At 40.3% G+C, this 25,549-nt stretch overlaps 1 protein-coding gene across 3 annotated transcripts in view; it reads right to left on the reverse strand.

Moving 5' to 3' along the window:
• ZNF169 (zinc finger protein 169) overlaps nt 1–25,549 on the reverse strand; it is an 88,918-nt gene that overhangs the window by 50,635 nt on the left and 12,734 nt on the right. Inside the window, exon 1 of one of the 3 annotated variants that reach the window (XM_043927636.1) lies at nt 22,186–24,373. The exons of the other annotated variants lie outside the window; for them this stretch is intronic. The gene's annotated coding sequence lies outside the window, so the exon portion shown is untranslated. Of the gene's footprint in view, nt 1–22,185; nt 24,374–25,549 lie in introns of those variants that run through there. 3 annotated transcript variants of the gene reach the window in all.

Here is a 25,549-nt window from a genome sequence, read left to right on the forward strand (position 1 = left end):
CTGGACCTGGTTTTCAACTGTAGTACTCTCACTCAAGTTTCAGAATTACAGTCACTTGGGCCCTGGGAGAAATTGTGAAAAACCAGACAAGAGCTTCCCTGGTGGCTCAGGCGGTAAAGAATCCGCCTGCAATGCGGGAGACCTGAGTTCGATTCCAGGGTTGGGAAGATGCCCTGGAAAATGGCATGGCATCCCACTCCAGTATTCTGGTCTGGAGAATCTACATGGACAGAGGAGCCTGGCACGCTACAGTCCATGGGCTCGCAGAGTCGGACACGACTGAACGCTTAGCACAGCACACACATTTACAGAGTAGACAAGATGTGTGTGTGTGGGGGGGGGGTGGCTGGTGGCTTTGTGGTGGAGTGTGTGTTTCGCATTTATGAGATCCGTGTTTTAATCCCTGGCACCTCCATCTTCATGGGGTTTCCCAGGTGGCGCTAGTGGTAAAGAACCCTCTGTCAGTGCAGGTTAGATGTAAGAGGCGTGCGTTTCATCCCTAGGTTGGGAAGATTCCCTGGAGAAGGGCACGGGGCAACCTACTCCAGTATTCTTGCCTGGAGAATTCCATGGACAGAGGAGCCTGGCGGGCTGCAGTCCATAGGGTCGCACAGAGTTCGTCTGACTGAAGTGGTTTAGCACAATTAAAGTCAAAATGACTTTCAGGTAGATGAGAAGGGCTGTTCAAATGAACACTAAAATCCTCCTTTTTTAACTTTGTTTTTTTAAACTAAGGGTCCTGTTAGTTTTTAGTCACCTGGATGTGTACCTGTCCTTCATACTACAGATTTGCCTGAATGTTTTTATATTTTAATAACAGCGTGTAATGAATGTACTTCTAAAATATGCCAAAAGTCTTGGCATTTTTCCTTTTTTAAACAGGAAAATTCTGAAGTTTATTAATAAAATAATGATTAGAAGAAAACGAAGAAAAACTAAGCCTGCAGACATTTAAAGCTATAATAACTAAAATTAAAATTATTTTACTAATACAAAAAAATCTCTTGATTAGATGTAACAGAGCAGGAAGCTTAAAAACATTTTGAAGTGTTTATAAACAGACATAACTCTTTTTCTAGAAATTTGACAAAAATGTTTTCAAATTACTTCCTATTTACTCAATACTCAAAATGAAGTAATGGGAACCAGATTTAACCTCTTGCCTAAAACAACTTTAAAAAGAAGGAAATATGTGAAATGACACTTCTGAAGACACTGGACAAAAGACAGTGAAGAGCAATGGACCCTGAGAAACGGGTAAGGAGCCAAATGAGCCTTAAGAAATTTCAGGTCACAGGACAGAAAAGGGAAATCAGAGTGGAGCAACTTCTTCCTCAAGTATCAGTTGAGTGCCTACCAACATGCAGGAGTGCAACTCCCAGGAAAGAAACTGAAAAAGATAAGTGGAAAATGCCTGAGCACACATAAGGCCAGGAATAGTGAGTGCCCGTACCTGCCAGACAGAGTGGAAATCTTCATATTCACATGGCGAGGAATCAAAGTAATCACAAGGATTTTTGCCTCAATACAGGGGCAAAATTAGGCCAAAATGCTTCATTGAGAAAATCTTTATGTTAAATTTAGGGGAGAAGTATGTAAAATATGTTTCAGAAATCTTAATAGTCACTTTCATTTTTATATGAATCCTATAAGCAGAAATATACATATTCTTAGATAAATAAAATCTCAAAGAAGGCTAAATTCAAGGCTTTCCATAAAATGAGCAGTAACTTTAAAATAATTCAATTAAAAGAGCATTTACATATATTTCAACACCACAAAGTAATTTGATATTTATTTGGATGACTATATTGATGATATTTATTCAAAAATGGTGGTAAATACCAGTCAGAATGGCCATCATCAGAAAGTCTACAAACAATAAATGCTGGAGAGGGTGTGGAGAAAAGGGAATGCTCTTGCACTGTTGGTAGGAATGTAAACTGATACAGTCACTATGGAAGATGTTATGGAGATTCCTTAAAAAACTAGGAATAAAACCACCGTATGACCCAGCAATCCCACTCCTAGGCATATACCCTGAGGAAACCAAAACTGAAAAAGACACATGCATCCCACTGTTCACTGCAGCACTATTTACAATAGCTAGAACATGGAAGCAACCTAGATGTCCATCAAAAGATGAATGGATAAAGAAGTTGTACATATATACAATGGAATATTACTCAGCATAAAAAGGAACACATTTGAGTCAGTTCTGATGAGGTGGATGAACAAAGAACCTATTATACAGAGTGAAGTGAGTCAGAAAGAAAAAGATAAATATGTATTTATAATAATAATAATATTACATTATTTTATAATATTAATATTATAGAATGATATATATTATTTATAATATTATAAATATTTATTATTATCTAGAATATGAGTATTCTAATGCATATATACAGAATCTAGAAAAATGATACTGAAGAATTTATTTACAGGGCAGCAATGGAGAAACAGACATAGAGAATAGACTTACAGACACAGGGAGAGGGGAGGAGAGGGTGAGATATATGGAAAGAGTAACACGGAGACTTACATTACCAAATGTAAAATAGAAGGCCAACGGGAATTTACTGTATGGCTCAGGAAACTCAAACAGGGGCTCTGTATCAATCTAAAGGGGTGGGATGGGGCGGGAGATGGGAGAGAGGTTCAAAAGGGAGGGGATAAATGTATACTTACTGCTGATTCATGTTGAGGTTTGACAGAAAACAACAAAATTCTGTAAAGCAATTATCCTTCAATAACAAAATGAATTTTTAAAAAAGAACAAAAATGGTGGTAAATAATAAAACCCAATTTCCTCTATTATTAGCATTTTAATATAAAACTGTAATGTGACAGTAATGCAAGTCAGCTAAATGGAACTAAAGGGAAAGTCAATAAAGTAACCAGAAGGGAGAGAGGGAGGAAAATTTTTCAGGTGATTTCAAATCAGTTTGGTAAGCTTGAGAAAAATAGCTATTTGGGAAAGAGGAGAGTGAAAAAGTTGGCTTAAAGCTCAACATTCAGAAAACTAAGATCATGGCATCTGGTCCCATCACTTCATGGCAAATAGATGGGGAAACAGTGGAAACAGTGTCAGACTTTACTTTTCTGGGCTCCAAAATCACTGCAGATGGTGATTCCAGCCATGAAATTAAAAGATGCTTACTCCTTGGAAGGAAAGTTATGACCAACCTAGATAGCATACTAAAAAGCAGAGACATTACTTTGTCAACAAAGGTCTGTCTAGTCAAGGCTATGGTTTTTCCAGTAGTCATGTATGGATGTGAGAGTTGGACTGTGAAGAAAGCTGAGCACTGAAAAACTGATGCTTTTGAACTGTGGTGCTGGAGAAGACTCTTGAGGGTCCCTTGTATTGCAAGGAGATCCAACCAGTCCATTCTAAAGGAGATCAGTCCTGGGTGTTCATTGGAAGGACTGATGCTGAAGCTGAAACTCCAGTACTTTGGCCACCTCATGTGAAGAGCTGACTCATTGGAAAAGACCCTGATGCTGGGAGGGATTGGGGGCAGGAGGAGAAGGGGACGACAGAGGATGAGATGGCTGGATGGCATCACCAACTCAACGGACATGAGTTTGAGTGAACTCCGGGAGTTTGTGATGGATGGACAGGGAGGCTTGGCGTGCTGCGATTCATGGGGTCGCAAAGAGTTGGACACGACTGAGCAATTGAACTGAACTGAACTGAAGCTAGCTCACAAAACAAATATAAAGCTTTAACACCTGAGAATTAATGTTACAAATTTGTTAAATAGAACTTTATTATCTACCCACAGAAATGTGTTTTTGACCCGATGACTGATAAAGTAAGGCATATTTGAATTATTTTCCTGTGATTAATAATAGCAACTAATGATCTTTTTTTCTCACTAGCAGGGTCTTCTCACAAGTCACAATGCAAGGTTAGGTTAAGTAGAAATGCAGAAGTTAAATTACCTTTGCCAAGATGACTTCTTGGAGAAAGTTTTTAATTGGATACTACCTTGATTAATAAATCCACTGAGAACACACTGCCACGTACCAGCATGTTGGAAAAGAAACAATCTTTGTAAATCAAAAAAAATAAGAGAGATATCAGAGATCTAATGTGAAATGTAAATTATTTTGAAAACCATTTTGTGGTATGGAAGGTCTTTACATGCATTACACTAAAGCAGTGACCATCAAAAAACGAATGCCTCAAGGCAGCAGTGCCAGGACAAGTATGTTCATACTCCTTGGTGCATATCTCTCATCTGTCTGGACTGAAATCCAGCTGAAGTGACTGAGTCTCCTGTTTAGAGAGAAAAGGACATTTCTGTAAACATTATTGATGGCTTAAGCTTTGAAGGGGCTTCCATCATAGATCAGTTGGTAAAAAATCTGCCTGCAATGAAGGAGGTGAGGGTTTGATTCCTGGGTCGGGAAGACCCTCTAGAGAAGGAAATGGCACCCACTCCAGTATCCTCACCTGGAGAATCCCATGGACAGAGCCTGGCAGGCTACAGTCCACTGGTTCACAAGAGTCGGACACAACTTAGTGACTAAACCACCACCAAGCTTTGAAACCACAGAAGGAAATTTAAGAGCTACTATAAGCCACGGGGAAAACTTACAGACCGTGTGGTATGAGGGATCCTGTCAGCAAAGGATCAAGAGTATCTGGTTTTGTAACTTTTTCATCCATAACTGAGGTTGATCCTGCTGTGGCGGCAAAATCTCATTCAACTGATGAACAAGTGAGTTAGCCATAATGGGCCATAGCCAAAGAGGAATCTGGAAAATTTGGCACTGTGAAGAGGCTGTTTGTTGGTGGAATTAAAGAAGATGCTAAGGAACATCAGCTTAGACATTATGGCAAGGAGTATGGAAAAGCTGATGTCATTTGAGATAATTACTGTTAGGTAGTTTGGAAAGAAAGGAGGCATATTTTCTTTTTTGACTGCACAACATATCATTCAGCTCAATACCAGAAAAATAAATAACCCAATCAAAAAGTGGGCAGAACAAAGCAATCTTGAGAAATAAGAACTGAGCTAGAGACATCAACCTTCCTGACTTCAGACTATACTACAAAGCTATAGTCATCAAGACAGTATGGTACTGGCACAAAAACAGAAATATAGACCAATGGCACAAGATAGACAGTCCAGAGATAAACCCACATACCTATGGATACCTTATTTTTGACAAAGGAGGCAAGAATATACGATGGGGCAAAGACAGTTTCTTCAATAAGTGCTGCTGGGAAAACTGGACAACTATGTGTTAAAGAATGAAATTAGAACACTTCCTAACACCATACAAAAAGATAAACTCAAAATGGATTAAAGACCAAAGGTAAGACCAAAAACTATAAAACTCTTAGAGGAAAACAGGCAGAACACTAAACACATGACATAAATCACAGCAAGATCCTCTATGACCCACCTCCTAGAGTAATGGAAATAGAAACAAAAATAAACAACTGGTACCTAATCAAATTTAAAAGTTTTTGCACAGCAAAGGAAACTGTAAACAAAGTAAAAATACAAGCCTCAGAATTGGAAAAAATAATAGCAAACAAAACTGACAAACGATTAATTTCAAAAATATACAAGCAGCTCATACAACTCAACTGGAGATGGAAATGGCAACCCACTCCAATATTCTTGCCTGGAAAATCCTAAGGATAGAGGAGCCTGGTGGGCTACAGTCCATGCAGCCGCAAGAGTCAGACACTACTTAGCGACTAAACCACCATAAAACTCAATACAAGAAAAACAAAACACCCAATCAAAAAGTGGGAAAAAGAAACAGACATTTCTCCAAAGAATACATACAAATGAATAATAAACACATGAAAAGATGCTCAGCATCCTTCATTATTACAGAAATGGAAATCAAAACTACAATGAGATATCACCTTACACTGGTCAGAATGGCCATCATCAAAATCTACAAACAATAAATGCCGGAGAGGGTGTAGGGAAAAAGGAACTCTCTTGCACTGTTGGTGGGAATTTAAGACGATACAGCCACTATGGAGAACAGTATAGAGGTTCCTTAGAAAACTAGGAATAAAACCACATTACTCAGCAATCCCACTACCAACCATATACTCTGAGGAAACCAAAAAATTGAAAAAGACACATGTACCCCAAAGTGCATTGCAGCTCTATTTACAATAGCTAGGACATGGAAGTAACCTAGATATCCACTGACAGATGGATGGATAATGAAGCTGTGGTATATATATACAATGGAATATTACCCAGCCATTAAAAGGAATGCATCTGACTCAGTTCTAATAAAGTGGATGAACCTGGAATCTATTATACAGAGTGAAGTCAGTCAGAAAGAAAAAAACCAATATCATATATTAACACATATATATGGAATCTAGAAAGATGGTACTGATGAACCCATCTGCAGGGCAGCAATGGAGACATAGACATAGAGAACAGACACGTAGACACAGTGGGGGGTGGAATGAGAGAGTGGGATGAATTGAGAGAGTAGCATTAACACATATACGTCACCGTATGTAAAACAGATGGGCAGTGGGAATTTGCTGTATGATTCAGGGAGCTCAACTCCAGTGCCCTGTGACAACCTGGAGTGGTAGGAGGGAGTGGGAGGTAGGAGGGAGGTTTAAGAGGGAGGGGGACACACACTTGTAGTCATAGATGTGCTGTGCTTAGGCACTCAGTTGTGTCTGACTCTTTGTGACCCCATGGGCTGTAGCCTGCCAGGCTCCTCTGTCCATGGGATTCTCCAGGCAAGAATACTGGAGTGGGTTGCCATGTCCTCCTCCAGGGGATACTCCCAACCCAGGGATCGAACCCAGGTCTCCTGTATTGCAGGCAGATTCTTTACCATCTGAGCCACCAGGGAAGTCATAGGTAGTCATAGGTATACATATGTATGTCCCTCTCCCTCTTAAACCTCCCTCCTACCTCCCGTTTCATCCCATCCTTCTAGGTTGCCACAGAGCACTATGATTGGCTTCCCTGGTGGCTAAAACAGTAAAGAATCCACCTGCAATTCGGGAGACCTGGGTTTGATCCCTGGGTTGGGAAGATCCCCTGGAGGAGGGCATGGCAACCCACTTCAATATTCTTGCCTCAAGAATCCCCATGGACAGAGGAGCCTAGTGGGCTGCATTCTAAGGGGTAGCAAAGAGTCAGACATGACTGAGCAACTAAGCACAGCATAGCACACACCTCTGACTGGTTCATGTTGATATATAGCTGAAACCAACACAATATTATAAGGCAATTATCCTCCAGTTAAAAATAAATAAATTTAAATGAAAAAAAAAAAAAAAAGAATCCACCTGCCAATGCAGGAGACGCAGGTTCAATCCCTGGGTTGGGAAGGAAATGGCAACCCACTCCAATATTCTTGCCTGCAAAATCCCATGGACAGAGGAGCCTGGCAGTCCACAGTCCATGGGGTCGCAAAAGAGTCGGACACGACTTAGCGACTAAACAACCACCACCACCACAGAGTTAGGATGCTATTGTACATTTATGATTTAGTAAAATAAAAGGAAAAATGCATTTTGAATTTCAGCAAAACCTTTCTCCCAGGTTCTTCCTCCTACCACTAAAAATACTGGGCATAACACAAGTATAGGCAGAATCTGAATGTAATAGAAAGAAAGAAGACTGTCATTGGGCCATGGGATGTGAGGTTCCATACAGTAGTGGATTCACTGTTTCTATTGCCCCTTATATATACTGGACAGAGTGCTGAAGAAGCCTCCAAGCAGGAACAGCCCAACAAGGCATGGACCAAAAAACGTCCAAGAAATAAGAAAACTTTGTTCTCCCTAGCCAAAGACTAGGAAAACATATGTTTAACATCAGAAAACCTTTTTGGCAATACTCAGACCCTCCTCTAACCAAGAACAGATGAAAAAACTCCATCCTGCTTCATAGTTTCATAGAGCCAAGCAGAGGCTGATCTTCTACTTATCCTCCTCCACCTTGCAAGCTGCCCTCCAGCTTCAAATGGTGTCAGTAGGCTAGGTGGAGATTGATCTTTCATCCTTCACTAAGGGAAACAGGCAGTGCTCCAATCCCCAACTTTCTTCCTTCACCCCTAGAGCAGTGTTAAGTGGAGTCCTACAGCATTTTGAACTTCCTCCTCACCTGACAGTAAAAAAACTTAATGACAAGATACAATAATGAAGCTAGTCACACTACACTAATACCCACTCCCTCCCTACCCCATCCCGCCACCCGATCAGCAAGGCCTAGTGTCTGCACCCATATCCAGCATCCACACTGAACAAAGCAATGCAGTTCTGATTCAGTGAGTAATTCATTCTCCCCCACTCCACCCGATGTGCCAGCAGAGTCCAAGACAGAGCTAAACCTCCACCCCCACCTGCCAGCAATGAGATTAAACAGGCAGAGAGTGAAGCACAGTTAGTAAGCAGTTCACTCACCCTAAAACCCCATCAAGAGGACCCCTAGGGAACCTGAGCCTTCACCCCAGGTGGCATTACTAAGGCAGAATAAGATGGTGCTAGGGAGGGTAGTCATCACTCTGCTTCAGTCCTCTCTTGCTTCCAGGGGGTCAATTGGGAAAGTGAGTTTCCATTCCCCTGGGATTAATGAGGTAAAGTAAGATGATAGGTGGTGGGTCTAACGAGCACTTTGTTTGCTCCTCTTTCTCCAAGTGTCAGTGGCGCCAACCAAAACCTTCACTCAGAGGCAGTGAGCAGATGTGAACTGGTGACCCACACAGGCCTGAAAGGTACCCATCCACTGCAGCGGCACACTGTAAGTGCTCCATTTTGCCAAGCAAGTGTTTCCAGGGCCCAGTGGGAAGCCGAACAGCTGCATTCAGCTGGTCCTTATTTTAAACCCCAACTCCTAAAAAAAAAAAGAAGAAGAAGATAGAATCCAGAGGCTCCTATCTAGTATAAATTATCCACAAATGCCAAGACAATCAAACCCCAGAATGAATCAAATAATGGAATTTATGACAAGAATTTTAAAGCAGGCATTATAAAAATATTTTAAGAAGCAAGTACAAAGTCTTTGAAACAAATGAAAAAATAGAAAATCTGAGCAATGAGAAAAGTTGTTTTTAAAAAGCAAATGAAGTGCCTCCTTGTTCCTCAAGTCTTCTCACATCTCTGGCTGACTATCATTCCTGGTGCTGTGGGCTACCACGGATCTACCAACCTAGACAGCATATTAAAAAGCAGAGACATTACTTTGCCAACAAATGTCCATCTAGTCAAAGCTATGGTCTTTCCGGTAGTCATGCATGGATGTGAGAGTTGGACTATAAAGAATACTGAGCACCGAAGAAATGATGCTTTTGAACTGTGATGTTGGAGAAGACTCTTGAGAGTCCCCTGGACAGCAAGGATATCAAACCAGTCAATCCTAAAGGAGATCAGTCCTGAATATTTATTGGAAGGGTTGATGTTGAAGCTAAAGTTCTAATACTTTGGCCACCTGACGCGAAGAACTGGCTCACTGGAAAAGATCTGGATGCTGGGAAAGACTGAAGGCCAGAGGAGAAGGGGACAACAGAGGATGAAATGGCTGGATGGCATCACCAGCTCAATGGACATGCGTTTGAGCAAGTTCTGGGAGTTGGTGACGGACAGGGAGGCCTGGCATGCTGCAGTCCATGGGGTCGCAAGGGGTTGGACAGGACTGAGCGACTGAACTGAACTGATCATCCCTGGTGTTTCCAAATCTCAGAGCACTCTAAGAGCCTTCTCTTCTGGAACTTTGGACTCCTGGAAGGTTGGTGCCTTTTCTCTCACTAGGATGATGAAGGCACTCCAGGACCATAAGCATTTAACTTGTGTGCCTTTGGTGCCAGCACAAGGCCTGGCCTGTGGGTGCTCAGGATGCTATTTGATAGCATAACCACGAGATGGCAGCATGGCTCTATTTCCTGGAGGTCACATCCCACTAGATCTGTCCTATCTAATATTAGGGTCCTTGAACTGTGGTTAGTCCTAATTAAGATTATTGTACATGTAAAATATACATGGGAGTTTGAAGACTTAGTATGAAAAAAGAACAGCTTATCTCATTAATAAATGTTTTTATATGGGTTACATGTTGAAACAATATTTTAGGTGCATGCTAAGTTGCTTCAGTCATGTCCAACTGACTCTGCAACTCCATGGACCATAGCCCACCAAGCTCCTCTGACCATGGGATTCTTCAGGCAAGAATAGCAGAGCAGGTTGCCATTTCCTCCTCCAGGGCATCTTCCCAACCCAGGGATCGAATCTGTGTCTCTTAAGTCTCCTGTATACTAATTTAAATAAATACATTAAAATTTTCCTATTTTTCATTCTTTTTAATGTGACTACTAGAAAATTTAAACTTACACGTGATATATATTTCTACTGGACAGTGCTGTGCTAGACCCTCTGTAAAACCTCCCAACAGAACTGGCACAGAGTCAAGATCCTGGTGCCTCTGCCTATGCCCTAAGATGGAGAGACACATGGCACATGGATATCACAGAACTGTTTTACCATCACAGAAGACTCGGTCCCAAAGGTCCAGGCCACAGTAAGGCCTTGAGAGCAACAAAGAGCTTCTATGACCATCCTGACTGCTCTCCCCTCCACTGGATCTTATAAGGAATCCATGTGGGAGAAGGCAACCCTCATCCAGCATTAGCAGTACTAGACAACATGCAGCCCTTCACCTGTATTCTCTCACTGACCCCTCATGTTAAACCAACTTCAATGAAGAAACAGGATCAGGGAAGTGGAGGGACCTGCTTGAATCCTGCAGCCGATGACTCTTCAGAGTTGTGATCAGACGCAACGAGATGCAGACTCCTCTGAAGAAGAAAATGTCAACCCACTCCAGTATTCTTGCCTGGGAAATCTCATGAACAGAGGAGCCTGGCCTGCTACAGTTCATGGTGTCACAAAGAGTTGGAAACGACTGAGCAACTAACACTACACCACTACTATCAGATGCAGACTCTGTCTTCCTCTGCGTCACACTGCTATCCTCATGAGCACATTGAGGCCTCAAAGAAAAAGGAACTACATGCTCACTACTGTACTGGAAGTCTGGACTGCCAGTCATCTCTGTTCTGTTCATGGACTGCCTGTGTGTTCTTGAAGGCAAACACTGAGTGCCCTACCCCTCAGGTGATGCCCACACACTGGGCAAGTGGAAGACAGCTGGCTTGTGTCCTCAGACATACTATCTGTGAATGGTTAGTGCTGGAGGGAAGACTGTCCCAAGGGAAGGCCAGGAAATAAGACTTTGTTGGGGGCTGCCTTCATGCCAGGCCTTGTGCTATGATTCTCTCACTTATCCCACATAATCCCCTCCAGTGTATACGTGCCTGCTAAGTTGCTTCAGTCATGCCCAACTCTCTGTGACCCCATCAACTGCAGCCCATCAGTTTCCTCTGTCCAAGGGATTCTCCAGGCAAGAATACTGGAGTGGGTTGCCATGGCCTCCTCCAGGGGTTTTTCCTGACCCAGGGATCGAACCCAAGTGTCTTATGTCTCCTGCATTGGCAGGCAGATTCTTTACCATTTAGCACCACTTGGGAAGCCCAAGAGAGCTTTGGGACATTAAATGCACCATCACTTGCATTATGGGGGTTCCAGAATGAGGAGAGAAAGGACCAGAGAAAAAATATTTGAAGAGATAATAGCTGAAAACTTTCCTAACATGGGAAAAGAAATAGTCGACCAACTCCAAGAAGCAGAGTGTCCCAGGCAGAATAAGCCCAAGGAGAAACACACCAAGACACGTAATAATCAAACTGACAACAATTAAAGACAAATATAAAATATTAAAAGCAACAAGGGAAAAATGACAACATAAAAGGGAACCCCCAGAAGGTTATCAGCTGATTTCTCAACAGAAACTCTATAAACCAAAAGGGAATGTGGCATGATATATTTAAAGTGATGAAAGGGAAGTGCCTACAACCAAGAATACTCTATGCAGCAAGACTCTCATTCACATTTGACAGAGAAATCGAAAGCTTTCCAGACAAGCAAAAGTTAAGAGAATTCAGCACCACCAAACCAGCTTTACAAGAACTACTAAAGGAACTGCTCTACAAAGGAAACACAATAGAAGGAAAAGACCTACACAAAATAAACCCAAAACAATTAAGAAAATGGTAACAAGATCATACATACTGATAATTACTTCAAATGTAAATGGATTAAACACACCAACCGAAAGACATAGACTGGCTGGGTAGATGAAGAAAATATGTGCATGTATGCACTTCCACTTACCATATCACTCTACTTAACCCCCAAACTGTATATAATTAATTTATATTGTTAGGTTAACCATGTTGCCATAGTGGCTTGCAACTGTAATTATCTTTTATTCTCTGGCTATTGATTGTGAAAACTGATAAACATCTTTTACTACTGTGATTATGTAACTATTATTCACTTAATACTACTGTATCATGATTGGTCAACAGAAAATAACACAATTCTATTTCACTAAAGCTACCATTTAATAGAAAAACATGTAATCAGTCTTTAAAATCAAGATGCATATCAGAATTATCTTGGAAATTTTTGAAGAATACAAATGCCCAAATATTGCTTTTTCCCTCCAAAGCTCCAGATGTGTTTCTAATAAGCAGCCATGTTTAGAAACAACTGGATTATATGATGATCTTTTACTTTTATCTAGTTCTTTTCACTTTTTCTATTTCACATTCAGTCCTCCCATTTCATTTATGTTTTCTAATTTCTCTCTTTTTTGTTGTTGTTCTTTCTCAATACTTTAGAAGCAGAGTAGAAAATCTTTTTGTATACATATACGTAAATAGTATGTATAATACATGCATTTCAGAAAACTTATGAATTTTTGCCTGGTGGCTCAGATGATGAAGACAATCTACCTGCAATGCAGAACTGGGTTCAATCCCTGGGTCAGGAAGATCCCCTGGAGAAGGAAACGGCAACCCATTCCAATATTCTTGCCTGGAGAATTCCATGGACAGAGGAGCCTGGCAGGCTATACAGCCCATGGGGTCACAAAGACTGAGACATGACTGAGTGACTAACACTTTCCCTTTCTCACTTTTTTCCCATGAAATTTTGCCTAGCTAAAAAAAATTATGACATTTTGATTCCACTTGTTTGACTTGGCATGAATAGAATGCTAGATTTCTAATTCATATTCACTCAAAACTTTCATACAGTTCCACGTATTTCAGCATCTAGTACTACTGCTAAAAGTCAAGAAAATTTATAGTGATTTTTAAAATACTGAAGGAGGTTCGAAACTTCTAATCCCAATTCTGAGAATATAAAGAAATACTATGTTGAAAAAAAAACAAACAGGAAATGAACATGTGACACAGTATTAACTACAGATTTTGTTCAAATTTCACAAAACTTTGTGCTAGTGTCTATTATTTGTTCTTATACCTTAAGGTTCCACAATGTATTTAGTTGCACTGAGAAGCTTCAGCTGCATGTGACAAATGCTGGTGAATTCTTTTTTCATTTTTATTCTGTTACAAATATTTTCTAATTTTTCATGTTATGGCTTCTTAGACCCATCATTTAAAAGTGGGCATTTAATTTAAAATACATGAGGTTTCTTTTTAATATCTCTGATATTAATTTCTCATTTTGATATTAATTTCTTATCTAAACGCTTTCTTCTCTGCAATCAACCTCTGCATTTTTTCAGTCTTCTAACTTTACTGAGGTTTTTCAGTGGCTAAGACAAAGCTCTCTCTTGGTAAATGTCACACTGCACTTGAAAATATATGGTTTTCAGGTATCTTTTGATATTGATTTCTAACATAATTCCACAGTGATAACAGACTTTGTATGATAAGAGAACAGGTTTTGTATGATTTCAATACCTTTAGACCATGAAAATTTTGCACCTTGTTTTACATCCCTGGATATGTTCCAGTGTCTCCAAGTCCAGAGGAACTTGAATAGAATCTGTATCTTACTGTCATGTAAAAGTTGTATAAATCTTAATTATGTTGAATTCATTCATGGGGCTTTTTAGATATATTCAATTTTTCTATCTATTCATTCTATTAATTTTTGAGAGTTTGATATTAGAACCCTAATTAAAAATCTTAATTTAGCGACCTAAAAAATAATTGCAATATAGTGAAACGAAATGTAACTTTGTTCTGTATTTTCCAAGTCTCCTATAAATGTGTTATTGATCTTTCTTAATTTAAAACATAAAGAAGAATGAGCAAAACAGCAGCAACAACAACTAAAAAAATCCTGAAAGCAGTCCTAATAAAAGACAATGTATGTTGGAAATAGTGAAAAGAAAAATGACTGATGTAATCAGAAGATAACAGAACTATATCATTAAAGTGATGAAAGACAAAAATTGCCAAGTTAAAATTCCGTATCCAGTGAAAATAGCCTTCAAAAATGAAGGAAAAATAAAGAAGAGAAATGATAACAGGAAGAAATTCAATTCTGCAAGAAGAAAATCTAAAAACAGTAGAGTAAAATCTTTTTGAAAGAGTGCTATGTCAGGTGGCTCTTTCAAGGAAGCAAATGACAAGATAGAGTTAAGAATGTGAGAGGTTTATCGAGGGTGTTGTCTATGGAAGATAAGACAAGGGGTCTGAATATTGCAGGGGAATCCTTCAGAGTACAGTGTAAATTGAACATCTGAGAAAGAAATGCGGAAGGAAGCAGGATTTGGCAGGGAGATATACTACAACTTCAGACAATCCAACACAGAGCTCCATGGCAAAGAAAGCCTCTTAGAAGAGCACTGTTCTTGGTGAAATGGCCACACTCTGGCAAACCTGCCATTCTTATCATCTGCTGAGGACTGCCTAAGGAGTCACTGGCCTCAGTTCTAACACTGAGGGAGATTCTGAAGGCGCTGTAACTGGAGGCTCTCAGGAAACTGTGCGCCTCACAACTAGTGAGTTTTTTCTTAAAGGGAGCTCTGAGCAGTACACTTCCATGGGTGCCTCATATGTTTAAAGTAAAAATTATAATACAATGTGGGGGGTTTAGCATACGGAAAAGTAAGATACACTTCAACAGAGCACAGAGTACAGATAGCAATTGGAAGTACACTGTTGTAGAGTTCTTACTTTGCTCGGGAACCATCTTAAAGGTAGACAAGGATAAGTTACAGATGTGTATCTCCAGAGCTGCTGTTGTTGCTGCTTAGTCGCTTCAATCCTGTCTGACTCTATGCAACCCTATGGAATGCATGCAGCCTGCCAGGCTCCTCTGTGCATGGGATTCTCTAGGCAAGAGTGGGTTGCTGTAGCCTCCTCCAGGGGATCTTCCCAACCCAGGGATCAAACCCATCACAGGCAGATTCTTTACCGCAGAGTCACCAGGGAAACCCCTATCTCCAGAGCAGTGATTCCTAAATGTTTAGATTTCAGGACTTCTTTAAACACTTAAAAAATATTGAAGACACCAACAAATTTCTATTTAGTGGGTTGAATGTATGAAAATTTATATTAGAAATTAAAACAGAAAAAAAAATTATTTTAAAATAATAATCTTATGTTATGATAAATGGCATTTTATAAAAACATAACTATTTTTCAAAACAAGAGAAATGGGGGAAAGAGTGGTATTGTTTTTATGTTTTTTGCAAATCTCTTTAATGTCTAACTTTTTAGAAGACAAATAGATTCTCCCATCTGGTCTACGGCCATACCACCCTGAACGCGCCCGATCTCGTCTATCTGTGTACTCATTCAGTTTATGGTGATACACTTTTCCAGTCGAGGTGTATGAAGAAAATCCAGCCTCGTATCAATACACAGGATCTACTTTGACACCACACCAAAATTCAACAACTGGTCGCTTCCTAAAGGTTATTTGCAATGTGGAATCTAAATACCTATAAATTTCTCATACCATTACATTAAAATCCTTACATACTGAATAAATCTTTTATCCATAGATTATGCATGTTACATCATGCATTTTGTCACTAGGAAAATACTGGTTCACTGAGATATGCAGGTCTTGCAAATAGTAACACTTTCCACTACATAATATCAAAAGTATCATTAATATCACCACTGATCCCATAAGAAAAATTTTAAATATTGGGAAACTCTCACTAGAATTTACAATTATAAATTCACTTAGAATTTTAAATTTTATCATTGGCCACAAACACTGTCATAAGTAGCTGGGTCATTTGGTTTCTGAGAAAATGTGTACCAATACCCAGGTATGAATAGTTATAGTTTATCTATTAGTAGTGTTTTCAAGGAAAAGTGGTTTCCCATGAAAAAAATCAGCTACTTCAGGTCACAAATTCAAACAATAACTCAAATGCATTTGTATACTTCCTAGCTCATCACACAGAATATTAAAGTCATTACTAAAAAGTCAAGATTTACATAAAATTAATAAATTTTACTTCATCAAAGAGAATCTTAAGTGACATTGACTTTTTAAAAAACCTCTGAGTGTGTGGCAGTAAAGAAACACTACCGGGACATTGGTGCCACTGCCTTAATTCATGCTAAATGGACAAATAGTTTTACTTACTGCTTTTGCACCAAGAGGCTAATGGTCTCCTGATCAATATTCAGACTTTCACCTAAGTTGACTGTTTTTATTCCAGCAATCATTCCCAGCTGGCACCTATAAGTCATATCCCCTCTGCTTCAATTTCTCCATAGAAGATACATTCCAGAAAATTGTACCTGCCTGCATGGGTGGAATAAAGGAACTCTAGGTTGGGCCATGCTGTGTTCGTATCTTTAAAATCTGTCCTCATTTCTCCCTCATATTTCATGGTGCTGGTATTTCCAATTCATCTACTTTTCTAGCCAACTCATAATGAAAGGTCAGGGTACACATGAATTTTCTGGGGTCAAGGTCAGAACTGATACTCCATGTCTGACAACCTGTTGGCCAGCTTAAGAGCCAATGAATGGCCATTATGTGCATATGGTCTGTACTCACACATAACCTTCCCCTGCTTTTTATGACTTCGGGTCTGAGGTGGATGCTGTGGCACATCACCGAGATCCCTCATTAGGAAGGAAGAATCGTTATCCCAGCTGCTGGGAGTGCTGCTGGCAGGGAACACTCAGCTGTCAGCCCTGTTTGGTGATTGCCTCAGCTGTAGAGAGCCAGTTCACACAAGATACACTGCCTTCAGACAGTGAAAGCAACCAACAAATGCCCAGTCAAGAAAAAGCAACATTCAAATAGTAGGAGAATTTGTAGCCTTCTTACCCACACTCATCCCACTTTGCCCAGGTGTGGCATGGCTGAAAGGAAGTAACCCAATTCCCAGTCTCTCCCTCAGGCTAGAAGGACTAGTCTGTGGGATACCCAAGGAACTAATTTCTGTCTCAGCTGACTCAGTTCCAATGGGGAACAACAGCACAGCTCAGATCTCAGATTGGCAGAAGTCACTGAAAGAAGTGGAAGGCACAACGTTACATGAAACCTGCAGGGGAAACCACTGACCCATGGAGACCTGAGGCAAGAATTACAGGCGAAGGAATATAATAGAACATGAAAGGCCCTGAGAAGCAGGTGTTCAGAGAAGTTAACACATTTAACAGCAGCCATAAATTCTGGGGAAACTGGGGCAGGGGAAATGCTCACATATGGCCCAAGTAAGATGATATCCAGAAAAAACCTAAGATGTTAGCTTCCTCCCAAATAGATCCCAAGGCTGAGGACATACCTGGCCAATTACTGAAGGCATTACACGCTTGTTTGCATAGACGGGGGAGGTAGCTGTTTTCTCATGTTCCCAATTTTCAACGAAAGATCATAAAGCAGACGCAGAAACAAGAAAAAGGGCCTATTTGAAGGAACAAAATAAATTTCCAGAAACCATCCTTGAATAAATACAAGCAGCAGACTTGCCATACAACATCTTTTTTTTAACATGTACTTCTGCTTTATTGACTATGCTAAAGCCTTTGACTTTGGCTACACATCTTTAAAGCAATTTAAATGTGCAAGAAAGCTAAAGGAAAACTTGGACAAAGAACTAAAGGAAATCAGGAAAATAATGTATGAGCAAAGCAAGAATATCAACAAAGAGAGATGGTGTAGAAAGGAGCCAAAAAAATCCTGAAGGCGACAATAAAATATCTGAATTGAAAAATTCACTGAAGGGATTCAATAGCAACCAAAGAAGCAGCATCAGTAAACTTGAAGACAGGTCATTTCAAATTACTGAGTCTGAGGATCAAGAAGAAAAAAATGAAGGAAAGTGAACAGAATCCAAGGGATTTATAGATTATGCCATCTATAAATATATGAATATACCATCTAGAAATGCCATCAAAAGGAAAAATATGTATGAGTCCCAGAAGATGAGAGAGAAAAAAGGAAAGAAAGATTATTTGAAGAAATGATGCCTGAATACTTCTCAAATTTGAATAAAGACAAAAATCTCTGAATTCAAGTTCAGCCAATTCCAAGCAGGATAAATCTAAAGAGACCCAAATCAAGATGTATAGTTAAAAAACCAAACACAAAAAAGAGAATCTTGAAGCAGCAAAAGACAAGCTACTCCTCATATGTAAAGGATCCCAGAAGGCAATGAAATTATACATTTAAAGAGCTGGGGGAAAAGCCTGTCAACTGAGAATTTAATATCTGGCAAAATTCTTCTTCAAGAATAAAGGAGAAATTAAGACATTCCCAGATAAAAAGCTGGGGGAGTTCATTACAACTAGATCTGCCCGGTAAGAAATGTTCAAAGAAGTGCTTCAAGTTGAAATGGAGACTTGAAATTGTCAAATTCCTAGAATTAAACACAGGGGAAAATATCTTTGACATCAGTCTTTGCAATGATTTTCTTTTTGATATGATACCAAAAGCACAAGTAATGAAAGCAAAGATCAACAAGTGGGACTACATACATCAAACTAGAAAGCTTATGCAAAAGAGACAATAACAAAATGAAAAGGTAACCTTCAGGATGGGAAAAAAAAAATTTGCAAACCATCTATCTCATACCAGGTTATTGTTCAGTTGCTAAGTCATGTCTGACACTTTTTGAACCCATGAATTGCAGCATGTCAGACTTCCCTGTCCTTCTCCAAGTTTGCTCAAACTCATGTCCATTGTCCCGATGATGCCATCCAACCATCTTATTCTCTGTCACCCCCTTCTCCTCCTGCCCTCAATCTTTCCCAGCATCAGAGTCTTTTCCAGAGTTGGCTCTTAACACCAGGTGGCCAAAGTATTGAAGCTTCAGCTTCAGTCTTTCCAATGGAAGATTCAGGACTGATTTCCTTTAGGACTGGTTTGATCTCCTTGCAGTCAAAGATACTCTCAAGAGTTGTCTTGAGTCACAGTTCAAAAGCATCAATTCTTTGATGTTCAGCCTTTTTTATGGTCCAACTCACATCCATACAAGACTCCTGAAAAAACCATAGCTTTGACTATAAACACCTTTGTTGGCAAAGTAATGTCTCTGCTTTTTAATATGCTGTCTAGGTTTGTCATAGCTTTCCTGCCAAGGAGCAAGAGTGTTTTAATTTTGTGGCTGCAGTCACCATCCGCAGTGATTTAGGAGCCCAAGAAAATAAAATCTGTCACTGTTTCCCCATCTATTTGCCATGAAGTGATGGGAGTAGATACCATGATCTTTGTTTTTTCAATGTTGAGTTTTAAGCCAGCTTTTTCACTCTCCTCTTTCACTTTCATCAAGAGGCTCTTTAGTTTTTTGGTTTCTGTCATTAGGGTGGTTATCATCTGCATATGTGAGATTGTTGATATTTCTGCTGGCACTCTTTGATTCCAGCTTGTGGTTCGTCCAGCCTGGCATTTAGCATGATTTACTCTGCATATAAGTTAAAGAAGTGTGACAACACACAGCCTTGACATACTCCCTTCCCAATTTTGAACCAGTCTGTCAAACTGAACCAGCAACAGTTCTAATTGTTGCTTCTTGTCCTGCATACTGTTTCTCAGGAGACAGAAAACCCTGGCATTCTGGTATTCCCATATGTTTAAGAATTTTTCAGTTTTTTATAACCCATTAAGGGGTTAATATTCAAAATATATACAGAACTCCTTCAACTCAACAGCAAAAAGCAAATAATTCTACTTAAAAATGGACAGAGGACTCCAACAGACCTTCTAAAGACGACATACAAATGGCCAACAAGCACACCAACAGATGCTCCACATCCCTAATCATCAGGAAAATTTAGATTAAAACCAAAATGAGATATCTCACACCTGTTAGGATGGTTACTATCAAAGTTAAAAATTAAAATATCAAGAGATAACAAAATGCCGATGAGAATGTTAGGTTGAAAATTTAGCTACTAATTATGTACCCATGGTATCTTAGAAACTATGCTCTGTAATTATTTCATTCATCAAATGATCTCTATGAGGTAGACTATTATTATTCCTATCAAATAGGTTAAAGAGATGACAGACCATGCTAAGACTTAGCTTCAGTGACTACTTTTTCTGAACCAAGAGTCTCTTCTGGAAGATCATGATGACTGTATGTGATGTGCCCTAAAGCTGTGTGTGTGTGTGTGTGTGCGTGCCCCCTCAGCTGTGTGACCCCATGGACTGCAGCCTGCCAGTCTCCTCTGTCCATGGGATTTTTCAGGCAAGAATACAGGATTGGGTTGCCATGACCTCCTCCCAGGGATCTTCTCAACCCAGGGGTCAAACTCGCATCTCCAGCATTGACAGTCAGATCCTTTACCACTGAGCCACCTGGGAAGCCCCCCAAAGGTGTATGTGCATTTAATTTAGGTGTGAGTTTGTGTGCTTTTACTTGAACTACTGACGAGTTATTCAGGATAGCTTTGGAGATATATATATATATATATAAAACACATACAAGAAATTTTCTTCTTGTCCAGTTGCTGTGGCTAAGGCTTCCAATACTATGTTGGAAGAGGACTGCTGTGACCATTCAAAACCATAAAATGTTAACAGATTTTTTTTTCAATTTCTGAATGTCAAAATGCTCCCATTTCTAATAGAAAACTGTAATTATTTTTATTTAAAGCAGTTTTAAGTCTATCAAACTCAGGATTCTTCCCTGACCCATTTTCACTGAGGGTGATCTGTTTCCAAGGTGCTGACATCTCAGCACCAGCAAGTGGTTTCTAGTCCACATGTTGTCTTAACTTGGTCCTTGCACACTGCCACTTCTAAAATCTAGGTTTCTGAAACGTGGTCTTTGACATTATAGACTTTGCCCATAGCATGTCTGGAGAAGGCAATGGCACCCCACTCCAGTACTCTTGCCTGGAAAATCCCATGGATGTGGAGGAGCCTGGTAGGCTGCAGTCCATGGGGTCGCTAAGAGCCGGACACAACTGAGCGACTTCACTTTCACTTTCATGCACTGGAGAAGGCAATGGCAACCCACTCCAGTGTTCTTGCCTGGAGAATCCCAGGGACGGGGGAGCCTGGTGGGCTGCTGTCTATGGGGTCGCACAGAGTTGGACACGGCTGAAGTGACTTAGCAGCAGCAGCAGCAGCAGCATAGCATGTCATGCTCCTGTTCAGGGTCCTACCATGGTCTCCAGATACCAGAGATCCAGTCTCTGCCATCCTTACCCAGCCACAAAGCTCCTTCCCGGTTGATAGTCTGGTTGAAAGAGGAGTGAACACCTTCACTCCTCTTTCAGACTGACACATACTTATGGGCTTTCCTTTGACTTCTCTGTAAGAACATACTCACTCACTCACCGTGGGATAGTTCATTCTCACAGAACTTGAGGCATGGAGGTGGGCAAATGAGGACACTGGCTCAACAGGCTCAAGGATGTCAGAATTTTGGGTTGGCAATGACCTCCCTCCTTCCCCGTCATCTCAAGGTGTCTAGATCTCTGGTCATCACACAATCACATTCAAGCTTAAGCAGCAGGGTCCAATACAAGGCAGTTTCTCCTCCAGAAAAATTCCTCTTATGAAACCCTCTCCCCCTTCACCACCACTCCTTACATCTGATTGGTCAGCTCTGGTCAAAGTCTACCCCTACACCAAGAGGTAGGGCACCTTTCCTGAGAAAGAATCCATACTCCAGTAACTTCTGAGGTTCTCCTGCAAGTCATTTGGGTAAGTCTTCCACAGCACCCCTCCAACCCTTACTGATGAGGTTATCAGGCTGTACAGTCTTCCTTACAGGTCTCCTAGTCACGCTGTGGGGAAAGGGAAATTTGCAACCTCCTGATCCTGGATCCCCACCCCAATCCACTTACATATCCACCATATCCATCACAGAGACCATTTCTCCAGCACTCGCCGAAGTCTGACTGCAGCCCCATTCCCTCCTTATTGTCTAGTTGCTAAGTCATGTCCGACTCTTTGCGAACCCGTGGACTGCAGCACACCAGGCTTTCCTTGGTTCACCATATCCTGGAGTCTGTTCAAACACATATTCATTGAGTCAGTGATGCTATCCATCTATCTCATCCTATCACCATTCCCTCCTTACCTGCTGGTAAACCTCTTTGGGTGGAAAGTTCATTACCCATTTTCTTCTGCTGTTGCCATTATGCAACTCATTATCAGTCCTCCAGGTTTAGCTTTGGACAAGTTTATGCAAAATTACAAAGTCATTTTAAGTACCTGCTTCCGGCATTAAATTTCCCACAGGCAATTTTGGCACTCAAAGCCAAATTTGTCCCGTGGACATTGCCGAGTTATGTACTTACCATGGTGCACTAACCTAAGCCTTTTAACCTAATTATAATGGTAGAACAACTTCAAAGCCAACACAAAAACATGCGTTATTAAATGTACTGCTGGAGTCAGGATGTCAATAGTGGGCAAGTCTGTGGTGGCAGGAAGGGGACATAGGGCATTATGTGAACTCTACTTCCTGCTCAATTTTGCTGTGAACGTAAAGCTACTTTAAATAAGTTTAAGGGAGAAAAAAACAAAAAACTTTTTATTCTAGTTTTGTACCAGGCCCAGTGGTACGGGTATAGATATTGTAGGGTCCTTGCTGGTTCCTAACCAGCTCTCACCTGAAAGTCCCTTCTGACTGAACCTTTCCATTTCTACTGAAACTTCTCTTCAAACCTGTAAGTCAGAGGTGGAACAGAACCCATTAGTCTGTCAAGTTTTTTTCCTAATTCCCTCTGCTGTACCTGCTCAGTCTGAAAACTGGCCTATTAAGTCCCTTTCCAGCCTTCCTTGCAACCAGAGTAGCGTATTGCAGCACCAACTGATGACTCACAAAGGAGTCACTACTTGGTGTCACTGGAACACTCTTCAAACGGGTTTGGTGGTTGAAATGTTCTTGCCCTTCCCCTTACGTCTTCCTGCTTGAAAGAGGGGTGATGGTGTTAATGAAAGTCATTGTGACAAAGAGGAGACCTTAAGAATGGAAACCGTGGGTTAAAGTTCAAACACATCTTTCTAGAAAAGCTAGAAAGAATCTAGGCAGCAAACATGAAGCTTCCATACTAACACTGGGTAACCATCACACTTACTTGAAATGCAAATTTATCTAAGCTACTGATGGTAACAGCAGTTCAATTACTCCACCCATGGATTTCCTTACAGAAAAAATATCCTTACACCAAAATAAAATTTTAAGTTATGAATCCCAAGAAATACAGCAAAATTTTATATGAATCCCAAGAAGTTAATACACCTGCTTCCCTCAGGTGGGCCAATAGCCAAACTTTTTTTAGTTGATTTTCAATATTGTGTCAGCTTCGGGTATACACCAGCGATTTATGTATTTTTTCATAGGTTGTAAGATAGTGAATATAGTTCCCTGCATTATACAGTAAACCCTTATTGCATACATATTTTATGCATAGTTTGTATATTAATCCCATACTCCCTAACGTATCTCTCTGCCACCATCCCCCAACTTCCTCTCTGGAATAATCTGTAATTAAAATTTCTGAGTGTTATGTTGATTCATTTGTATTACCTTTTAGTTTTCACATATATCAGTGGTATCCTATCTGACTTCACCATAGCTCTCTATTCATGTTGCTGCACATGGCAATCTCAATTTTTAATGCTGAGTAATATTCCATTCTGTCTGCATACACACACACCTTAAATCATGTCCTTGCTATTGTAAACAGTGCTGCTTTGAACACTACAGGGCTTGTACCTTTTTCAATTAGTTCTTCCTCCCCCAGATGTTATGTCCAGGAGTGGGACTGCTGGATCCATAAAGCAGCAGTTTTTAGTTTAAGAACCTCCATACTGTTCTCCATAGAGGATGAAGCAATTAACATCACCACCACCAATGTAGGCTTCCCTTTTCTCCATAACTTCTCTACCATCTATTATTTGTAGACTTTTTGCTTATAGCCATTTTGACTTATGTGAGGGGATACCCAATTTTGGTTTTCAATTTCTCCATGTTGAACACTCTCCATGTGCCTTTTCAACCATCAAACTTTTCTGAAGGAACTACGTCCAATCCCCAGGAGCCCACCCCCCACCCCCAGCTCACCTCCCACCAAGATCCCAACCACAGAAGGCAAAATAGGAAGCACAAGAAAGAACAATCTGGAAAATCAAGTTTGATGGGATGGGGGAAAAATGAAGGTTGGCTGGTGTGGCCCAAACATTTTAATAATAAGATGGTTAAAGATCATTTAGAATACCTTTATAAGCAAAACTAGGGAAATTGTGAAATATTAAAATCAATTTACAGAGGAAATTAAAGCCCCAATTGGTCAGAGGTGTGGAACATGCTTACACCTCCTGACCTTGCTTCCAATCTATCATTCTCTTAAGAGTTGGAAAACAGGATGGGAAACTTCACTGACCCTACAGTCTTTTAAACACTTCCAAGTGTTCAAATCTCTTGAAAAAATTTTAAGCTGCTCCCCAGTATTGTAAGTGTTTGAACTAGGCTGGAAACATGAGGAGGGATAATGAGCAAGGTAGTGTCTACTTTAGAAGACTCACTAGAATGAGAATTATTTCAAGAAAGCAGAATGTCCTAAGCAGATGTAATTACTACAAAGACAAAAGCATTTCCAAAAATGAAAGAGTAGGGTACAGCAGATGACACCACCCTTATGGCAGAAAGTGAAGAGGAACTGAAAAGCCTCTTGATGAAAGTGAAAGAGAGTGAAAAAGTTGGCTTAAAGCTTAACATTCAGAAAACTAAGATCATGGCATCTGGTCCCATCACCTCAAGGGAAATAGACAAGGAAACAGTGTAAACAGTGTCAAGCTTTTATTTTTGGGGGCTGCAAAATCACTGCAGATGGTGACTGCAGCCATGAAATTAAAAGACGCTTACTCCTTGGAAGGAAAGTTATGACCAACCTGGACAGCATATTAAAAAGCAGAGACATCACTTTGCCAACAAAGGTCCATCTGGTCAAGGCTATGGTTTTTCCAGTGGTCATGTATGGATGTGAGAGTTGGACTCTAAAGAAAGCTGAGCGCCGAAGAATTGATGCTTTTGAACTGTGGTGTTGGAGAAGACTCTTGAGAGTCCCTTGGACTGCAAGGAGATCCAACCAGTCCTTCCTAAAGGAGATTAGTCCTGGGTGTTCATTGGAAGGACTGATGCTGAAGCTGAAACTCCAGTACTTTGGCCACCTCATGTGAAGAGTTGATTCATTGGAAAAG

This window comes from Cervus elaphus, chromosome 16 (genome assembly GCF_910594005.1).
Source record: "Cervus elaphus chromosome 16, mCerEla1.1, whole genome shotgun sequence".
Lineage (NCBI taxonomy): Eukaryota > Metazoa > Chordata > Mammalia > Artiodactyla > Cervidae > Cervus > Cervus elaphus.